Source organism: Salminus brasiliensis, chromosome 12, assembly GCF_030463535.1.
Source record: "Salminus brasiliensis chromosome 12, fSalBra1.hap2, whole genome shotgun sequence".
NCBI lineage: Eukaryota > Metazoa > Chordata > Actinopteri > Characiformes > Bryconidae > Salminus > Salminus brasiliensis.
The window spans coordinates 11,462,198-11,480,631 of NC_132889.1; the positions used below are offsets into that span (position 1 = coordinate 11,462,198).

At 42.5% G+C, this 18,434-nt stretch overlaps 1 long non-coding RNA gene across 1 annotated transcript in view; it reads left to right on the top strand.

Moving 5' to 3' along the window:
• LOC140574461 (uncharacterized) overlaps positions 1-14,774 on the top strand; it is a 102,017-nt gene extending 87,243 nt beyond the window's left edge. Inside the window, exon 5 of the long non-coding RNA XR_011980738.1 lies at positions 14,285-14,774. This is a non-coding gene — a long non-coding RNA (uncharacterized lncRNA). The remainder of the gene's footprint in view (positions 1-14,284) is intronic.
• Positions 14,775-18,434: the final 3,660 nt, after the last annotated feature.

Here is an 18,434-nt window from a genome sequence, read left to right on the forward strand (position 1 = left end):
TTCATATCACTCACAGCACGCAATGTTAGGGTGTGCAAAACAGGCCTACCAAGCCATTCCGATGACTACAGGGTGCAGGTGTCCGCTGTATGGAAACAGCAATTGTTGCCCACAGCTTTCGAAAACAATCCAAACTATACGAAGAAACATAGCTTTGAACCAGCATACTTTTTCGCTCTCTTGGCCCTTTTGAAATGAGTAAAGTGGTATGGTGACCTGTCCTAGACTGCACGAGTGAGGTCACAGGTTTTATTGTTTAACTCCGCCCGGCCTTCAGAAATCTGATTTAGTTGATCCTCTATGCTTCCAGCTTATTGAGCGGAATGCTGGTCATTGCGTGTAAGGAGGAGATCATGTGCAATTAATATCTCTGTGCCTGGTCCCGTTTTTAGTCCTTTACCATGCTAGGGCTGCACAGTATATTCTGTTGATGTAGAAGTGATGGAGGTAGTGTAGTGTGATTTGCAATATGCAAGTAAGCCCTTAAACAAATTACTAAATGTTTTATCATGTTCTGTGAGCATCCAGACCAGTTACCACACTTCCCGAATTTAGTTGGCTTGTACTTTCTAGTTGGTTCAGATGTATAGGGCTTTTGTGAATAATAGGAAAATGTAGGATGGGATGGTTTTCCTTTTCCAGAAAGTAAATTTAGTAAATTTAGTAAATTACAGTTTAAGAGACGTCATTAGTAATAATAAGTATATAAGTAATAGCTTATAATAGTCAAAATACACAGCAGTGTAATATTTGGTCTGTATCGGACAGCTCACTGTAACACACACACAAGTTGTGGGCTTCTCTGAAAGAGAACAGACGTAATATGCTGTATATGCTGTGTCTGTCCATGCTTATGCCTGCATGTGTGTGTGTGTGCTGTCTTGCCGATGTGTGCCACCAGCAGGGTGGTCCTCAAGGCTGACTGGCCGGTAATCCTCTGGCTCATAAATCAGTGTCCGATGCTGAAGCTGGCACCGTGTGACCATCAGCACTAGGCCTGGGAGGCCAGAGGCCAGATCACCCCTGGGCTGCCTCTTAAAAGCCTGCTTTAAAAATCCCTGCCCATCACCCACAACAGGTTACTCTAGAAAAAAATCCATCGAGGTTTGTGCAACAACCATTGTCTTCTTTTATGGTGCACTGAAGCCAAACTGATCAGCCACAGCTTTAAAACCACCTTCCAGATATTGTGTAAATCACCCTAGTGCCATCAAAAACTCTGAAAGTATCTGTCTGTGGTATCTGGCACCAAGACATTAGCAGTAGACCCTAATCTTGTAAGTTGCAAGATTGAGCTCCATGAATCAGATTTTTTTTTATCCGGTACATCCCACAGATTCTCGATTGGCTTGAGATCAGGGAATTTGGAGGCCTGCACTTCAACACCTTGAGCTCTTTGTAATAAGGAAACACAACCACAAGACCTGCTGTTTTGGAGATGTTCTGACCCAGTCATTCGGCCATCACAGTCCGGCCCTTGTCAAAGTTGCTTAAATCCTAATGCTTCCAACACATCAACTTCAAGAACTGACCATTCACTAATCAGTGTTCTTCATATGACCTGGCAATGCTGTAAATGTTATGGAGTTCTTTTGTTTTTCAATTAACATTGTTGACACTGACTTAACTTTGTTAACTAATCATTGCAGCGCCTGTTTAAAGATCAGACAGTAGAATTCACACAATTCTTTCTTCATGTGCTCATGTGTTTTGCAGCCCTGTATGTACTCGTCTTTGTTTATGTAAGGCTGTAGATTAAAGCCAGCCAGGGCCAGGTAGCCTAGCTTTCAGAGTACTTGAAGTGAGCAATTAAGATGATGATGAGGACAACGAAGCAGCACTTCCTCCTCTCTCTGACTCTCACTCTGTCCGCAGCTTTAATCTCCAGTGCGGAGAAGTGCAGCAGCTCTCGCCGCTGCCCCGACCTCCTGGCCATAAATAAAGATACGACAGTGGCATCACTGTTTGGAATAATAACACTCAATTTGACGAGAAGTGGTGGAACAAACGCAAGAGCGTAGGAATACAAAAGCAGATGGAGATGAAAGCAGAAGTGGATGGGACTGTGGAGAAAGGAAAATATATAAATATTATATATATATATATATATATATATATATATATATGTACCTACATGATCCTACATGTGATCACAAACAAATGCCCTCTCCTGAAGGAGGGAGTGCCCGTCCTGATTCTTGACCTGTGAAAGAACAGAGAAATGCAATTTGTTCTTTTGTGTGGCTGGATCACAGAGGGCCTGCGACTTTTACTTTCTCTTTTTTCACTCTCTCTCGCACTCTCTCATTGCAATTTTGTTGGCGGAGCAGGTGGTCCAGCCAAACTCAATGGCTGTGACTTTTCTTTCTTTTCTCCTCTTTTCTCCTGGATGCTCGTGGTGCTTGTGGCGTTACAGGGCTTTCAGCTGGCACGGGAGGGGAGGATTAAAACATAGGCCCAGAACTAGGGAAAGGTGGAGGGACTGCAGACCTGAGGGCCTGCAGCCTGGGGTGTTGCTGTGCACACGCTTTAGAAAAAAAAAAAGGGAGGATAAATGCCTCTGTAGCTGTCGGCTCTGTCCTCTCTCAGCTGCTCCCCACGTGGTTTTTGTGGTGTCTTCCACAGCTCTGCGTCTGGCTCAAAAGACGACTGGCGGCACATTGTCCATCATCAAAGGTGGCAATGAAGGCAACAAGAAATTGGCTGCCTCAGCTGTTTCATATGAGAGAGAAAGGCAGACAGACAAAGGGTGGAAGGGTTCAAGCATCCATGTGCAGGGTAGCATAGTGGTTTCGCTCTTCCGGACACATATTTGGACTAACCCAGCTGTTGTCCCAAATAAACCCCTAGATCCCACCAGCCACCTCTGACTGCTTTGAGACGTGATTAAGTGTGGTTTTTGATTTCATCTGCCCCACAGTGTCGGGATTGCTGTGGTCTGCAGATTACTACAGATTACTTACTCAAGTGTATTGAAATATGTTTTTTACATATAATTTTAGGTTTTAGTCAGGCCTCTTTAAATGACCATGTCACACTAATCAAATAAAATTCCTTGGAAACCAAGATTCAAGATGCTTCTCGGATCAAAGCCATTAGCATTAATCTAAGCAAAGTGTTTGGGGAGTTACGCACTTGGGGCGTGTCCGGAATTGGTTTCTCCATGAAGAGTATTGGAAGAGGCTACCTCCACTGGCAAGGGCAAACAATGGGAATTGGAAGCAGATGCTGCTGCATGTCAGCGGTATCACCGTGGCCACTGCACGTCCTTCCACTGCAACCTTTCTTAACCGTTCACTCATATGTGACGTTTTCCTGCTCCTAATCCATGCTGGGACTTACGTCCCATGCTACTCACATTACTGTATACCATTAACCCCCTTTTGAACTGATCTGAAATCAGCTTCAGTCTAATCATGGTTTATTTCAAGATGTTGACCCTACCTGGAGCTGGCCATTTTGGACTAGCTGCTTGGGGGCGGTGACGTGCATTGAAAACCTTTCCTAGCCCCCTAAAAAAATCAACTGTTCCGGCCTACTCGGAGACGGTTGTGCATCATGCAGAGCCCATTGGCTCTTTGTTTCATCTCTGGCCAGCACACTTTGTATACAGATCCGTGGCTGTTAGGCCGAGTGACTCATTTGCAATGCAGACACTTTTCAAAACAGTGAAATCCTTTTAGGAAGGGTCTAATCAAAGACACAGCTTTGCTGTCAGGGCTAGTCCGGGAGCTGGGGAAGGGGTGCAGAGGTGGAAGCAATGGCCCTTAGCTACGAGGATCTCTTTGACCTCTGGAGACACAGTGTCATGATGCTGCTTGACCTTGGTGCCCTTAACCGTCAACTAAGACAGCTCTATTTCACTTAGCATAAGTGGTAACTCAGACTTCTCAGACCATCCTCGAACTATCCCCAACTTCAGCTAACCTTCAAAGAATCACTTTCCTGTATCTGGCATTACATCAACCTCCCTCTTTGTCACAAACCAGATACCTATTTCTGATTGCATAGTTTTGTTGGTGTGTTTGTGGGAGGACTTTGTTCAGCTCTGAGCTGGGCCGAGGCTTTATGGATTCTTCGTCTGGCAAACTAACAAGGGGAATTAGATTTTCCCTAAATAACATGTTGACTGAATTAAATATATCGTCTTTGTTTGACTTCCGATATGGCTATTTGACCTTTCAGTGTTTTCTTCTTCAAAAGCGAAGATTACTTGGACATGAAATCATTTCCCCATTGACTCTCACTAAGAGGACATAATAGACATCTTTTGAGCATGACTGCTGTACCCACCATTCCATGTCACTACATCTGTATAGCTGGGAGAACCACATTACTCACCATCTTCTTTGTTTGCATGGCACAGAGTGGGTCCAGGGGGCAGTTTAATTGGTTTGTTCAGTTGGTTCAGATATGCTCCGTAGTGCGTGACGTTTTTATAGGCCCCATCCAGTTAACGCTCAGAACCGTGCCTTTAATTGTAGCCATTGCTGTGACGTATATTGTCACAGTCAGCAGAACATTTTGCCCTTTCTTTGTCATCTGAAAAAGTACCTTACACCACCTCTTGGTTGACTGATTCACCTGCTGTGAGTGTGTGTGTGTGTGTGTGTGTGTGTATTAGGGGAGTCATAATGCATTGAAACATTGGGATATCACTATGCAAAACCTTTACCGTGTGCATTGTTACAATCCACAGTAGAGCATAAAGGTTATTCATTACTAATCTTAATGATGCCAAAGTTTACAAACAAACAAAAAACAACACAATGACACAACCCACTCCAGCATATTAATTAATATTAATATTAATATTAACTGCCTTTCTGCTCTTTATATTGGACTATTGAATTGCAACCCATGGAGCATCATTACACCACTAGATTACAAATAAATACAGGAATTATTTTTCACCACATTTCTTTAGAAATGTCCAGAAGTCAATGATCCTGATAGTAATGTCCTGATATTAATAATGTACTTCATGTATCAAAGGTTGGAGTTAAATAAATGCTATTTGGCAGATGCAGTCAGACTGATACTCCAACTGGTAGATATATGGGAAATGAGAACTGTGCAAATTGTACGCTTTTCCTCAAACAGCACAAAAGTTGTAACTTTTAAAGTATACTGTACATTATATGACATTACACATCCAGCAATGTGACTATTGTATACATTATATATATGTCGATGATGGAGCTAAGGTCTTAAATGGCTGTGCCCCCATTATAAGTTTTTTTTAATCATTATTATTATTTTCCAAATTCTAGATTCTTGTTTCATATAGTATATGGACTTATTCCACATATGTTCCACTTGTAACAGTGCAGTACATACAACTAAACACCAGTATAGTAATGGTCAGTACAATTATTGATATGTTGTTTAGAAGAACACAGGTTTGGTTCAAATACACAAATAAATGCTAAACAGTATTATATTTTAATGTAAATTAAGATATTCACTTACAGAAGAGAACATGTGGCAGAGTAATGCTGTTGAGCAGTGGAGTTGCTGCAGTTGTTACTACAAAAGTATGGGTTGTTGCAACTGAAGTAAACATTGAACATTGGTGTTTCTTCAGAATTGCCAAAACAGCACCACTGCCATCCCAGAGTGCTGCACACATACAGTGGTGGGGGGAAAAAACTGCCCTTCGAGAGTTCAAGTGCTTCACTATTCCTCTGTATTTCAACATGTCTTCCTACCTCATTTGCTTTTCCACTGTACCTTCTTCTTCACTTTGTCATTTTTTTTTCTCTAATCCCTGCTTTGAAGTGTTTTTTCCCCCTCCAGTTGTCAGACAATCTAAAACCCCAAATCCGCTTGATTTCAACACCTTTTCATATCCCTTACGTGTCGGTTGTTTGCTTGGACGTCTGCGGCCCGAGTACCGGACCTCTCTGTCATCAGGGGGTCACGTTTGCTCCTCTCGCCCTAGCCCTCTGCTACACGGCTGGGTACCGCTAACCCTTAGCAGCCCCCTACCTCTGATTCGTCCCACTGCTGCTCAATAAACAGCATCCAGGGTGTGCGGATCAGCAGTATTCGGCTGGACCCGAAAGCTCTCAGATCACACCATGGGGCAAGAGACTGCAGCTTGCTCCCCTTCCTTACTTACTCTGCTTCTAATCCCTCTGCCTTTCAACCACAATGGGAACCATGTGCTCATGTCGGGCAGGGTAGCAGCCCACCATGAGAGAGGCCGTTTACCTCTTGAAAACTCACATCACATTGCCCTCGGGGCTAGAACGGAGCTGCGAGATGCTCAGCTAGCATATGTCTAGGCTAGGGAGGGTACTTTTCTTTTTCTTTTTTTTTTTTTTACAGTTTTTACAAAACTGCTCTGCATGAATGTTACGAAACGTCTTTAATCATGGCTCAATCAGTGATATACTGTGGTTTACCCCTCATTATTGCCCATGTAGATTAGAACCCATTTGTTTTCTTTAAGCACTAGACACCCGGAAATGATAAATGATGGCCATGAATAAGAAGTTGTGCCTTATTAAAATGTCAGTTGCACATTATTTGCTAGCTATCCCCTTTTTAGAATACACTAGCTATTCGAAAATTGTAGTATTTTTGAGTGAAGTATTCCGTTAAGCCTCTTTATTTTAACCTTATTGCATGCTGTCCTGGTCTCTACACACATTGCTGAGTTCTAGACCACAGTTTGTCATCGATTACTGCCATGATCTTCTCCATTGCAGTGGGATGAGGAGAAAATGAAGGGTTGGGCTTGGGAAAAGCCCAACCCCAAAACAAGATAATCCTCTATGGCAGATGCTTCCAGATGTTTGGGATCATTAACTCTCTGCCTCTTCTTACCACAGGGTGAAGGATAGGCAGACAAAATCATTTTCTGTCCCCCTTCTCTCTTTTTCTCTCCCTCTCTCTCCCAGAAAGAGCACTACTGTGCCACCTCTATGCGGCTTGTTGCAAGTGCGGCATTGCCCGCTGTGTTTGGGCTTAGAGAGTGTTGTCAAAAAGCGACAGAGCAGTGTAAAGGAGCAACAGCGGGGTTCACGCCAGCTCAGCGGAGAGGTAATGTACTCCAGATGATGATGCTTTACTGGCTTCCCTCCCTGCCTGCTGTTCCGCTGGCTGTGTGGCCAAAGCCGGAGGCCGTGCTTTATCTTTGCGAGATAAAGAGCTTAGTTTCGAGATTACAGCATTGTAACGATGCGACAACTCAGGAAATACTTGCATTCGGACCTTTGATACGCAAATACTGTTTTCGTTCTGCTCTGTGATTCCAGGATTTGCCTGGTTTGGGCCTTTGTATTTAAAAACAGTCAGTCATTGCAGTGGCCTTGTACTTGTCTCTTCTCAACACTGGTTTGAAATTTGCTAGCCTCAGTTAATGACCTTCAGCAGTCTTTATTTTTCCTAATCTCTCCCAAGTATTAGTTGCTCAAACGTCCCTAATTCTCGCTCTCCTGGCTTATCCTCCTCTCGGAAGCCACAGAGTGCAGTATGTAATTGAAGAGTTGTTTGTGGTATGTGACCTCACGGGTTTCGAAAGTCATTTCTTTATCGGCCGCATAGTTCTTTCAGCGCTCTACAGTAACGGAGCCTAAGGGGGTTGACAGAGGGGTTCCGCTGATCCCTTCCCATCCCACCGCTCTGTCAATGACTGGGGGCTTATCAGAGCTCCCACTGCAACCCAAACCAGGGGTGCGGCACTGGCAACCTCAGCTTGCATCCTCTCATATGACCCTTTGCTACACAGGCCACTTAGGGGTCAGTGTGTGTGTCAGAACTCTGCAGGGACAGACTGATCTAAGTGACCTCTGTGATTGCTCCCTAAAACTGGACCACTCAAATACTGGATTTGGCCTCTAAGAAAAGGCAGAACAGCTTCCATCTCTGTTTTATTTTTTTCATTTGAAGAGTTTCTTTTTGGGTCTGCAGAGCTACTGTTAGTATGAGGTCTGGGTAAAACTACATTGCAGTGATATAGTATGCAGTGGCTTTTAATGGCAGCACATTTGTCTTGAGGGTAAGCTCTTGATAGTGAGTCAGTCAGACTGTTTCTTATGATTACAAAAACTTTAATGTAAAGTTTTTAATTTAAATTTTAATTAAATAAAATAATTTATAGTGAACAAAAACAGTGCATTTACAAACAATTGTAGACAAAGTTAACACGGGTCATCCTAAACTATAGCTCAGCTGACAAATATAATACTATACTAGGGACGCACAATAATATTGAAATCCCCTTTTATTCTTGTCTATTAGTTAACCTTGTCTAGGGAGTATTCCTGCCATGTGCTCAATAATTCAAGGTAGGCTCCTGACCCACCGTGACATTTGTCTCAGTTGTAAGGACAGAGTTTTCATATTTAGATTAAAGTTGACCGTGTCTAGTAGGCACAAGTGTAGTCCAAAAGAAGGGCTGATCAGCTTTTCCAGTTTAATTTACCATTTGAATACTACATATTTCCAGCATAAACTTGCACAGTGAATGGTGAATGTGTTTTTGGGCCGATGCTATCTGACCATGTGAGTCACAGTGTTGATTTGGGACAGTATTTGTGGCTTGCTGAGTTCTAACTGATTATCAGCGGAGTTTAATGGAAAGGCCTACAGGACTGTGGTCTTGACTGCTCTCCAGGCGGCTGGCTTTGATTAACCCAGTTCCAACATCAGTCTCCTCCTCTCCGTTTTTTTTTAATCTGACGATAAAGTGGCAGAAAGTCTGTGAAACTATCATTTTCTATGACAAGGCATGTTGTAAAGCATTGTGTGTGTGTGTTTGTCAGTATATGTCTCTGTTTGCATGTGACTGTGCCGTCTTCCTCACACCCACTGCGCCCACACATACATGCACACACCAATTATGGTGTAATGACTGGTTATGAGAAATAAACACTGGTTAGATCACACTGCTCAATGTCACTAGAGTCAACAAAAGGTCACAGTACTTTTAGGGTACTTGCATGTTCGTAAATATATAGTTAAAGACTTCTTGCCTTAATTATGTAACTTCATGTTGTTGTATCTAAAGTAAGCTGGGTGCAAAAACATAACATGCTACTTGGCAGACATACACAATGTCATGGCTTCACTTTAGCTACTGAAAAAATATATGTATATCTTCATAATGCTTCTACACATACACCTTTGTATGATTCAAACAGAATTAAGATCTTTTTGTGGTTTGCTAATCACTAACTGGTCCCAGCGCACGGATGGTTATTTGATCTGGTAACTGATTGGAACTAACACTGTTTTATTATATTAAATTTTTATTATATTCATTATTATATTCAAACTATAGTGGACCACTAGCAGAACACTAGTATTTGAACATGCTGGGTGGTGCAATATCCTTCATTAATACCACATTGATTGAAACCAGCACTAATGACTAGCCGTCAAACTACACTGGTTGAACGTGATGGGTGCCGTTGCAGCAGGCTGATATCATGTCATTTTATCATAACTATACGGCTAATGGTGCCCCACAGTTCTGAAGTCATAATAACAAGAAGCCATATTTGTTTGATCCTGTATATAATAAAGATGTACAGTACAAGGACAATCTTGGAAAGCTTGGGAAGCTTGGGTCATGCAGGGTAGGGCAGGGCCATGCTACAGCACTGCTGGACCAGGGAGGGCCTTGCTCATGTGAACTGTGGTCAGGTCTGTGCCAGGAAACCAGCTAATCTAATTTCAATTTGAATTGAATAGAATTTTACCAATTCTACCAAACGGAGTGTTCAATTATGCAACCAGAATTCTGCCAGAAGCTTGTTGATGGCTAGCAAAAACATCTGGTGCAGCTTTCTAAGAACTGATAAGAATAAAAAAATGCACCCATTTTACCCTGTGTTGATATTAGAATACCCCCAAACTTGTGCACCAAACTCTTGGTTTTTCCTATTAAAGATGTGAATTGTTCACTCAATATGCCCCCGAACAAAAACACTCTAAAGAAATCACTTTAGCCCAATATTGCCCTGCCATTCATGTCCATGATAAGTATTTGTAAACCGACAGCAACTGTATGTTCTTTAATTTAACAAATGCTTCTGCTTAAGCTTTAGATCATGTTATGTGCTCCTGTGTCTGTATTCCGTGTTTGAGGCCATCTGAAAATGAGTAAATGCTTTGTGGAAATACAAATAAAAGACACAGTTACCTGAAAAAGAGAACTTTGTTCCCAGCACAGGCCTACTGCGGTTCCCGTGCAGATATCTTTGCAGACCTACTTCTTCTAAAACTAGCTGTGATCACTGTTCAAAATGCCCTAACATTTCCTAGGGTTATTTATCCATGATGTGAGCAATAGACATGGCCAATGTGGTGGACTATAGGAAATGAAGCCACTTGTGGCTAATGGTGTACATCAGATAATACAAGGATCATATCCTGTTTACTCACAAACATCTGACCAATCAGTTATTTAGGGCTCTGTTTCAGATTCATAACTGCTATCAGATTCTAGAATTATAGGGAGAAAAAATGCAAATTTTTGCTCTGGGTATGGTTTTGCCCTTAAGAATGTGTGCGTGTGTGTGTTTCAGAGGTTAAATCTGATTAGTCCTCTGGAACAGGAGTGTGTGTGGATCTCAGCTCATGGCTCTAATCTGATTTGCAGAAGGGAATGGGTCGTTTCACATGACTGGTTTAACACTGGACTGGCGCAAGGCTGTGCCAGTGTCCCTGAAGTAAGTCCCTGTATGTATGTGTGTGCGCGCGAATGAGACCGTGGGTGTGTGTGCACACTCTAGTCAGGAAATGGTTTTCAAGTGACTTTGCTGAGTGTCTGTAAGTCCAACTGTTGCAATACGTAACACACCCCAAACACATTCTGTGCTGAGAGGAGCTGCCTGAAACGGAAGAAACATTGCTCACACAAGTAATCGGACAGCTGACCATAGAAGTGAAGGCTGATTTTTTTCTTTTTTCTTTTTTTTTTACTCTGGCGCTTGTTTCCTTGCGACATGTCTGTTTACGCGTGTCTCATAACAAGAGCCTTATTTTAAACTAATGGACCATCAGAAATTGTATCAAATAATTGGAACCCTCCTGCATTGCTGACCTGGCCCACTTCCCCAAAGAGCCTGACTTTTTGCCTGTTTCAATATTGTTTTAATATTGTTTGTTGATGTTTGCCTTGTGTGTGTGTGTTGTGTGTGTGTGTGTGTGTGTGTGTGTGTGTGTGTGTGTGTGTGTGTGTGTGTGTGTGCATGTGTGTATGTTTGTGTTCAGTGATTTCAGCTCATAGAACAACTGCAGGTTGTTTCCCATCTCTTGGAATAATGAACGTTGCTGTTACTCGGAGTAAATTACTCACTACATAGTTCGCCACCAGTTCAGTGGTAGAATAACAAACACTTATTTTATTGATTCATCACATTATCACTTTATGTGAAGGCAGTTGAGTACTTCACCTTTTCATTCCTTCTCTTTCTCTGGGAAATAAAACATTTTTCTTGGACCACTCTGCGGGCCAAGATTAGTCAGCTTCTCTAATTGACTCACCGACTGACTCACCGATTGCTTAAATGCACATGAGAGACGAAATTATATGATTAAAAACTACTTTTACAAAAGTCACCCAAAATAGAGAAGCAACCAGTGAGGGAAAAAAAGACTTGCCCACAATTTCCCCTGAGATTTGCGCGCAACACCAGCTAACACTGTAAACATCTCGCCATACTAGTTTTAACAGAGCAGAATGCCACACCTTGTCATTTTGAAATATGACATAATTGGGGTGTATCTATAGCCGTGACCGCGTTCGTTCTGATGTAATGATCCAGCTATGCACCAAGACTGTGCGTTCACTGGTTCCGCGATACACATCAGTGCAACTGAAGCAGTGCAGTTGTTACAGCCCAAAGCTCACGTAGGCTTCCAGGCTCACAAGACAATGGAAAAAAGTCTACTGAAAAAAAAAAGTCCCTGAGAACCTCACCTGTCCCAGCTTGGACTGAAGATAGTCTGATAGTGCTGGGAGAAGTAACAAGGCTGAAGTCTAATTTATGATGTGTCATGTAATTGTTTAATAGCAGTGAAATTCAATATTGACACAGGGGTGTGTACAGAGAGATGGGCTCAGTAGCTCTCTGCGGGAGCATTTAGACGTGGTCAGGCTGGCGTTGGTGTGGACGAGAGTGGTTTACGCCACTGTGTGACGAGCTCTGAGGGGAACGCAGTGGCTCAGAGATATCACTTCAAACGCTCTCTTTCTCACCGACCTCAGATTCCGCCGACGGATCATATGAAGATATGCTTTGATTGCCCACCTCAGAAAGATGGCCTCGCATGGAGAGCTGCTGATTGGTGTTTGAGGTGTGGCGCTGTGGTCGGCATTTGTTGTGTTGGGTTTGGTGTTGGTGTGTGGGCTGATGATAATCATGATTCTGGTTAGGTAGGTTATGACATGGTGAAAAAGCTCTAAGCATGTGGTGGAGAGACAGAGGAATGTGAGTGCAGTATTTCTCTGGTTTATGGTACAGAAGAGAAAAGCACTTTAAATAAAGGATGCTCTTTCTTTCTTTCTTTCTTTTGTTTTTGTCTTTCTTTTTGCACTTTCCTTCTGTCTCACCATCTACCTACGGGTTCTATTTCTCTCTCTCTCCCTCCCTACTCTGTATGTGTGTTTATGTGTGTGTGTGTACTATGCCCAGCGTAGGGCAGGCAGCCAGCAGACAGAGAGATGTGTTGATGAAGAGATAAGACTGCAGGCCTGGCAGGCAGGTTCGGGCCTGGTGAGACAGGCATCAATTCCTGCCTGTGCTGCTCCATGGCCGAGGCCGCAGGCAGCAGACTGTTGGAGAACTCAGCTTGACTACTGGCGGATCTCGGCGTGGCTGCAAACAGCGAGTGTCGCTGACAGATTCACCTCCATTTTGACACATCCTTCTTCCCTCTTGGCTGGGATTAGCTTTCTTCTCAGCCACTACATGAATTTCAATCCCAGGGGTCGGCCAGAGATGTAAGGTGTAAGGCGGATGTTTGGTAAGGAGGGGGCTTTCCATGAGTAAATAATGCCAAGGCCACCTACCTGTGGTCCCTCAGACAGGGCAGAGTCACAGCAGTGAAGAGGGGCCAAGCAGGGCAACTGGAGGAGTGTGGGAGAGCACAGTATCAGGCGGCAGAGGGGGGAAACCTGAGGCCTAAAGAGGTCCCTGAACACCTTAAGAGCCATTAGAGCTTCACTACAGCATTAATGCGTTCTGCTGTTTTCAAGGCCTGCCTGCTAAGTTTGGTTCCAGAGTGCCTGAGTTGTTTTGGGCTCACCTCAAGGTCCTGGGACTGAAGAAATGAGCTTTTGCTTAGCACTCATTTAGTGGCATTGAAATGAATGAAGGGAGTCTGAATTTTAAACGAACGACTGCTCTGGATTGAATTGAATCAGTCAATTGCTAACTCATTTAGGGGTTACCTGTCAAAGGTTGGGTTACTAAGTATGTCTGAAAATGGTACTTTTGCTTATAGTGAATCAACAGTTTATCATTCTTTCTACCAATGAGATCATGCACACCAGACTGGTTGACTATTAGCTTTCATTTATTGTGTTACATGAAATGTACCTCATTTAAAGCGGTGTTATATATCATTTAAAATGATCATTTAAAATATTCCCACCTTTAACCTGAAGCAATACTACATATCTTAAAAACAAAAGCCTTCTTCGTTATTTTTAGAAACCAAAAGTAAACAGTGAACTACCATTTCCTCATGTCTGAAATACACTGTGTCTAAATAACATACAGACAGATCTATCAAGCTATTTATAGAAACAGAAACCTTCAAAAATATGCATTATTTTTATTTTTACACAATTTTAGGCCCACATCAACTCTGGAGGCCTAGAAAACTTACTGGCATTACTCTTTCCAGGGTTTAAAGCAGACCTTCTTCAGAAATAGCAGCATCTGCAGCAGATATGACCGAAAGCTTGCGACCGAAATGCCCCAGTATTGCTGATACCTTGATCCATGAACAGTGATAATTAAATGGTGCATTGCTTCCCCAGTCTCCATTTCATCCCCGGGCTTGACGTCAGTTTGTATTAAGACTCAGGCATGGAAATCTCAAGGACAATCTGACACACTGGGGTTTTCAGTATTAGCATGTTCTTGAGCAATTGTACCCTGCTTTGCTGTTTGGTATTGCCATCTCAGGCATTTTTAGAAGAATACATTTCACTTTTCATTTTTAGAAGTAGACATTACAGTAATCAGATCGACTGAACAGGAGATTTTAGTGCATTTTTAACTTAAATAATTTTGTGATTTCTGCTTTGTTTTTGCAGGCACTGGATGAATTGGCATGCTTCAGCATGGACACAGGTGCTCAGGAGACATATAACTGACTATGAGTAGTGATGGACAGGTACACTGTTGATCTATCCCCCATGAAGTCGCATGGAATTACACTGGAATTTCTCACCACCTACCTGGGATCTGTTTTACTGGGACACTTGACTGGATTGATCTTGACTGGATTGCAACATTTTTTTTTCTTAGCATCATGAATATGGATTCGACACTCACATGATTGGACTACAATGAATTTTAATCACAATTTGTGAAAATATTCTTCATGATTTAAATGGGATCAAAACGTTGTTTAGACAGCATTCTGCCATTCAGGCAGCATGGGAATGACAAATCCTTGTTCTCGACCTTTTACCTTTCTCACTAAACACTGACCTTGTTACTGTGAATCCATGTATGTGCTTTGGGTAGCCTTCAAAACATTATGCCACTGAATAAAATAACTTAGCTTGTACAAACGACAAAGATGTTTCTATTGTCATGTGTCAGCCCTAGATATCTACACTGGATGCTCTTTGGTGGGTATTTTCCCTTGGTTATTGTTTCTAGAAGTATCGATGTCTATATACACAAGTACCAGCAAACTTGGATTGTAAACATTGACTAATTAGGTCTGTCAGACTGCCTTATCTCCTGTTGATTTACTGCAGTCGATAAGTGGTGTGTGTATATGTATGTGTATGTGTGTAGAAAAAGAGAGAGGAAGTAGACCTGAGGCAGGTAGGACAGGTTCATCCAGCTTACATCCTGCCACAACTTCACTGCCATGACCAGATTTATTGATAACCGGCTGTCATAGGTCTACTTTTAATTTGACGCTTGGCCGCAAAAAGGTTGCCAGCTCACAGTCACCTTAGTTAAGCTTGTGATGCATGTGTGCATGTGTGTGACGCCCACTGAAGCCATGGCAATGGCTACTTCCTGGAGCACAGTGTTGTGTAAAGGTGATTTGGCATATCCGTTTTGTCATGGACTTTCTCAGGCTATGACTTTTAATTCTTTGAAAAAATCATACAGGTGAGTTTCTGTGAAGATGCCACCCTTGTTGCCATCCTATGATTGTATCATTTTGCCAATGTTAAGCAATGTTGTATTTGTACAATTGTGGTTCAAGGTTTACATACACTGAACATTGTCAGGTATACCATGAGCTTTTAGTGATTTATTTGAACTGATTTGTTTTGTTTTGTTTTCTCGAATAGAGCGAGCATAAACATATATGCTTAACATGAAAAAAATATATAATAATAAGGAATAACAGAAGAACCACACAACATTTCTTAGTTTGGCCATAATGTTTGGTATGTGAGACCACTAAACCCCAAGAACACTGTACCAACAATTTAACATGGTGATGGTAGCATTGTGCTCTTTGGCACAAAGATGGAATATAGAAAAAGTCCTCCTGTCTAATAATTCTTCAACATAATCTCAAACCATTAGTTAATCAAGTTGAAATGTGCACACATTTGGGTGTTTTAACAGGACCTATGACCCTAAACACACAACAAAGGTAGTTGGGGAACAAATAAGGCAGATGAATGGCCAGTTTATGCTTATGCAGACTACACCGTTGCATATGCGAAGCCTAGACGTAGCCACTTACCCTACGCTGTAGCCTGGCGTGCACCCCTTCAGAAATGTAACTATATCGCTGCAGCAACACAGACCGCAACAACTGTGATTGGTCAGCTTGGTAGTATTGTATTTCTGGCCTTGCCAGTACTTTTAAACGCAGCTAGACGAACATGGGACATGGGTTGTTTGTACGCTGATGTGAGATAAGTGTTTGCACATGATGAACCAAATCGTCAAATCCTTGTCCAGGTGTCTCACTGTGGCCGGAAAACTTTAATCCTGCCTTGGATCAATGGCCTTACAGACTCTCCTGTCTTTTGACGTCTTCTGGACCTATACGTTGTGCCTGTGCTAGGAAACCAACAAACCTAGTTGAACTTAGGTGTGCTGTATGTTAAACGTACACGTAAACGTATTCTCAGCACTCATTCTTCCCCAAAACAAGAACATTTCAAAGAAATCACTGAATTGCCATGAAATTCTTGTCCATGATGTGTATGTAAACTCTCAACCACAACTGTAGCATTGCTTGGCCTGGAATTTCAAAGCAGAGAGTTTCAAACTGGAAAATGGAAAACAGGATATTATATTATATTCCTCTCTTCCCATGTTTGCAGAGCAGCTCTAAATGTAACACACACAAATTCTAGTTTATCAAGCCCAAGCCACCATTAGCCCTTCTCTACTACTAAGTTTTAAAAGGAGTCTCTTAATATGGTTGCTGTGTTATTTGTCTGTGTGTCTGTGCGCATGTCAGAGAGAGATAGATTGCATATTGTGCCTTCTGTCAAAGCTTATGGAACCCTTCTGTGGTAATTTCCTATTCAAGTGCCGTTCATGGTCGGCCTCAAGACCTGAATCAATAAAGCCTGGCTCTGGTGGAGGTACAAACTCAGTAGGAGATGGAAGGGGGTGGGTTTTGGGGGCAGAGATAGTGTGAGGTGCATACACTGCAACACGGCTGCTGCTTCATCCCCATCCTAAGTTGATAACTTTGGAACAAACAGACCAACGTCTCAGTTCTTTTTTAATTGCATTCTTCTCAGTTCTGCCATTGATAAAAAGGCTTTTTTTTCTCTAGAAGTTGGACTTCATGACATCTTCATGGTTTTATTATTTTTGCCTGACAAAATTAGCATGGCTACAATTCTGCTCTCTGATTATTTGTCTCTTCTTTACTCCGCATTTCTCTCTGTCTCTCTTTCTCTCTCTCACTTTCATTCACTCACTCACTCACTTTACCCCCCTCCTTTTTTTCTCACACATCCCAGGGGAAAAATGACCTCTCTGCAGCTTTCAATTCACTGTGCCTCTATAGAACTCAATGGACCGCCTGAACAAAAGGTGACATAATTTTCTCAGGCTTTGATTGGCCCCCACCGTGTCCCCGGAATGATATCATTCCCACTGCCCAGCTCTGTCTCCCCCCACATAGTTGGATGCTGCGTTGCCAGGGCAACGGCGGGCAGGCCTTGGCAGTGGCCTGTTTGGCTGTTGATAATCAGTGTGGGTAGTGCTGGACTGTTGTTTTTGGTAAACAATCCTGGGAAACGATGAGGGGGAGTGAAACAGACTTGTGGATGTAGGGGTTAACCCCTCCCCCTCTCTTTTTCATAGGCTAACTTCCTGATACAAGCTTGCGCAGGGCACACAGGGCTTTTAAAGTGGTACTCGTGGCTTTGTTTCTTGGGTACACTTGCTAACTGCTTTCTAGAGCCACAAATGCATTCTTAAAAAAATTTAGAGGCATTTTGAATAGGTTGGTCATGCCTGTCTTTCTTTTCCTCTCTCTTCCCTTTTTTTGAGTTTCAAGAAGGGGGGGGCTAACTGTGTCTCTTGGAGGCTACGAAGTGATTAAGATGCCTGCATGTGTTTGGAAAGGCCTGCCGTGATTCATTTTTCCTGCATTAATTAGAAGAGTTTGCACTAGGGGATTTTCTCTCCTCCATCCCTCTTTCTCTCTCCATCCTTCTCTTCCCCTTTTGTGTTTCCCCATGTATGTGTCCAATCCCATGACTGGCATGAGGATCTCTAAGTCACATCAGCAAATTCTGCTCTGTATCAGTTCGGGCTCTTGATTCAAATAATGATTCAAAACCCCTCCTCAAACAATGGCTATTCTTGTTTGTTTGTTACTTCTTTTTGAAAAAGGTAAAGAAAGTTTCTCAAGCAATTAAGCAGAGACAATGGCAAAAATGAAAGGGAAGCTCAAAATTATTTCAGTGATTAAGGGGCGGTGGTTAATCTCTCTGGTCTGGTTGTGTAAGGGGAGCTCTATTAACAGTATTTGTTTCTCCGTCTGTATGGACTGGGTGACGTCAATGTTTAAACACTGGGCTTTCCTACCGGAGCCATTCTAAGGTTGTGCAGGGCACTTTTTTGGCAGTTTAGATGTGCTGGGTTTCCAACTGCGGACCTATGACCCTGTTCGATGAAATGTACTTTTCGCGCTTGGCTCGACCTAGAGCTCAAAACAGCCTCCTAGGTACATGGACAAAAAGTATTGCACACAGACAAACGACCATTTCCCCTCACAAGAGCCGTTAA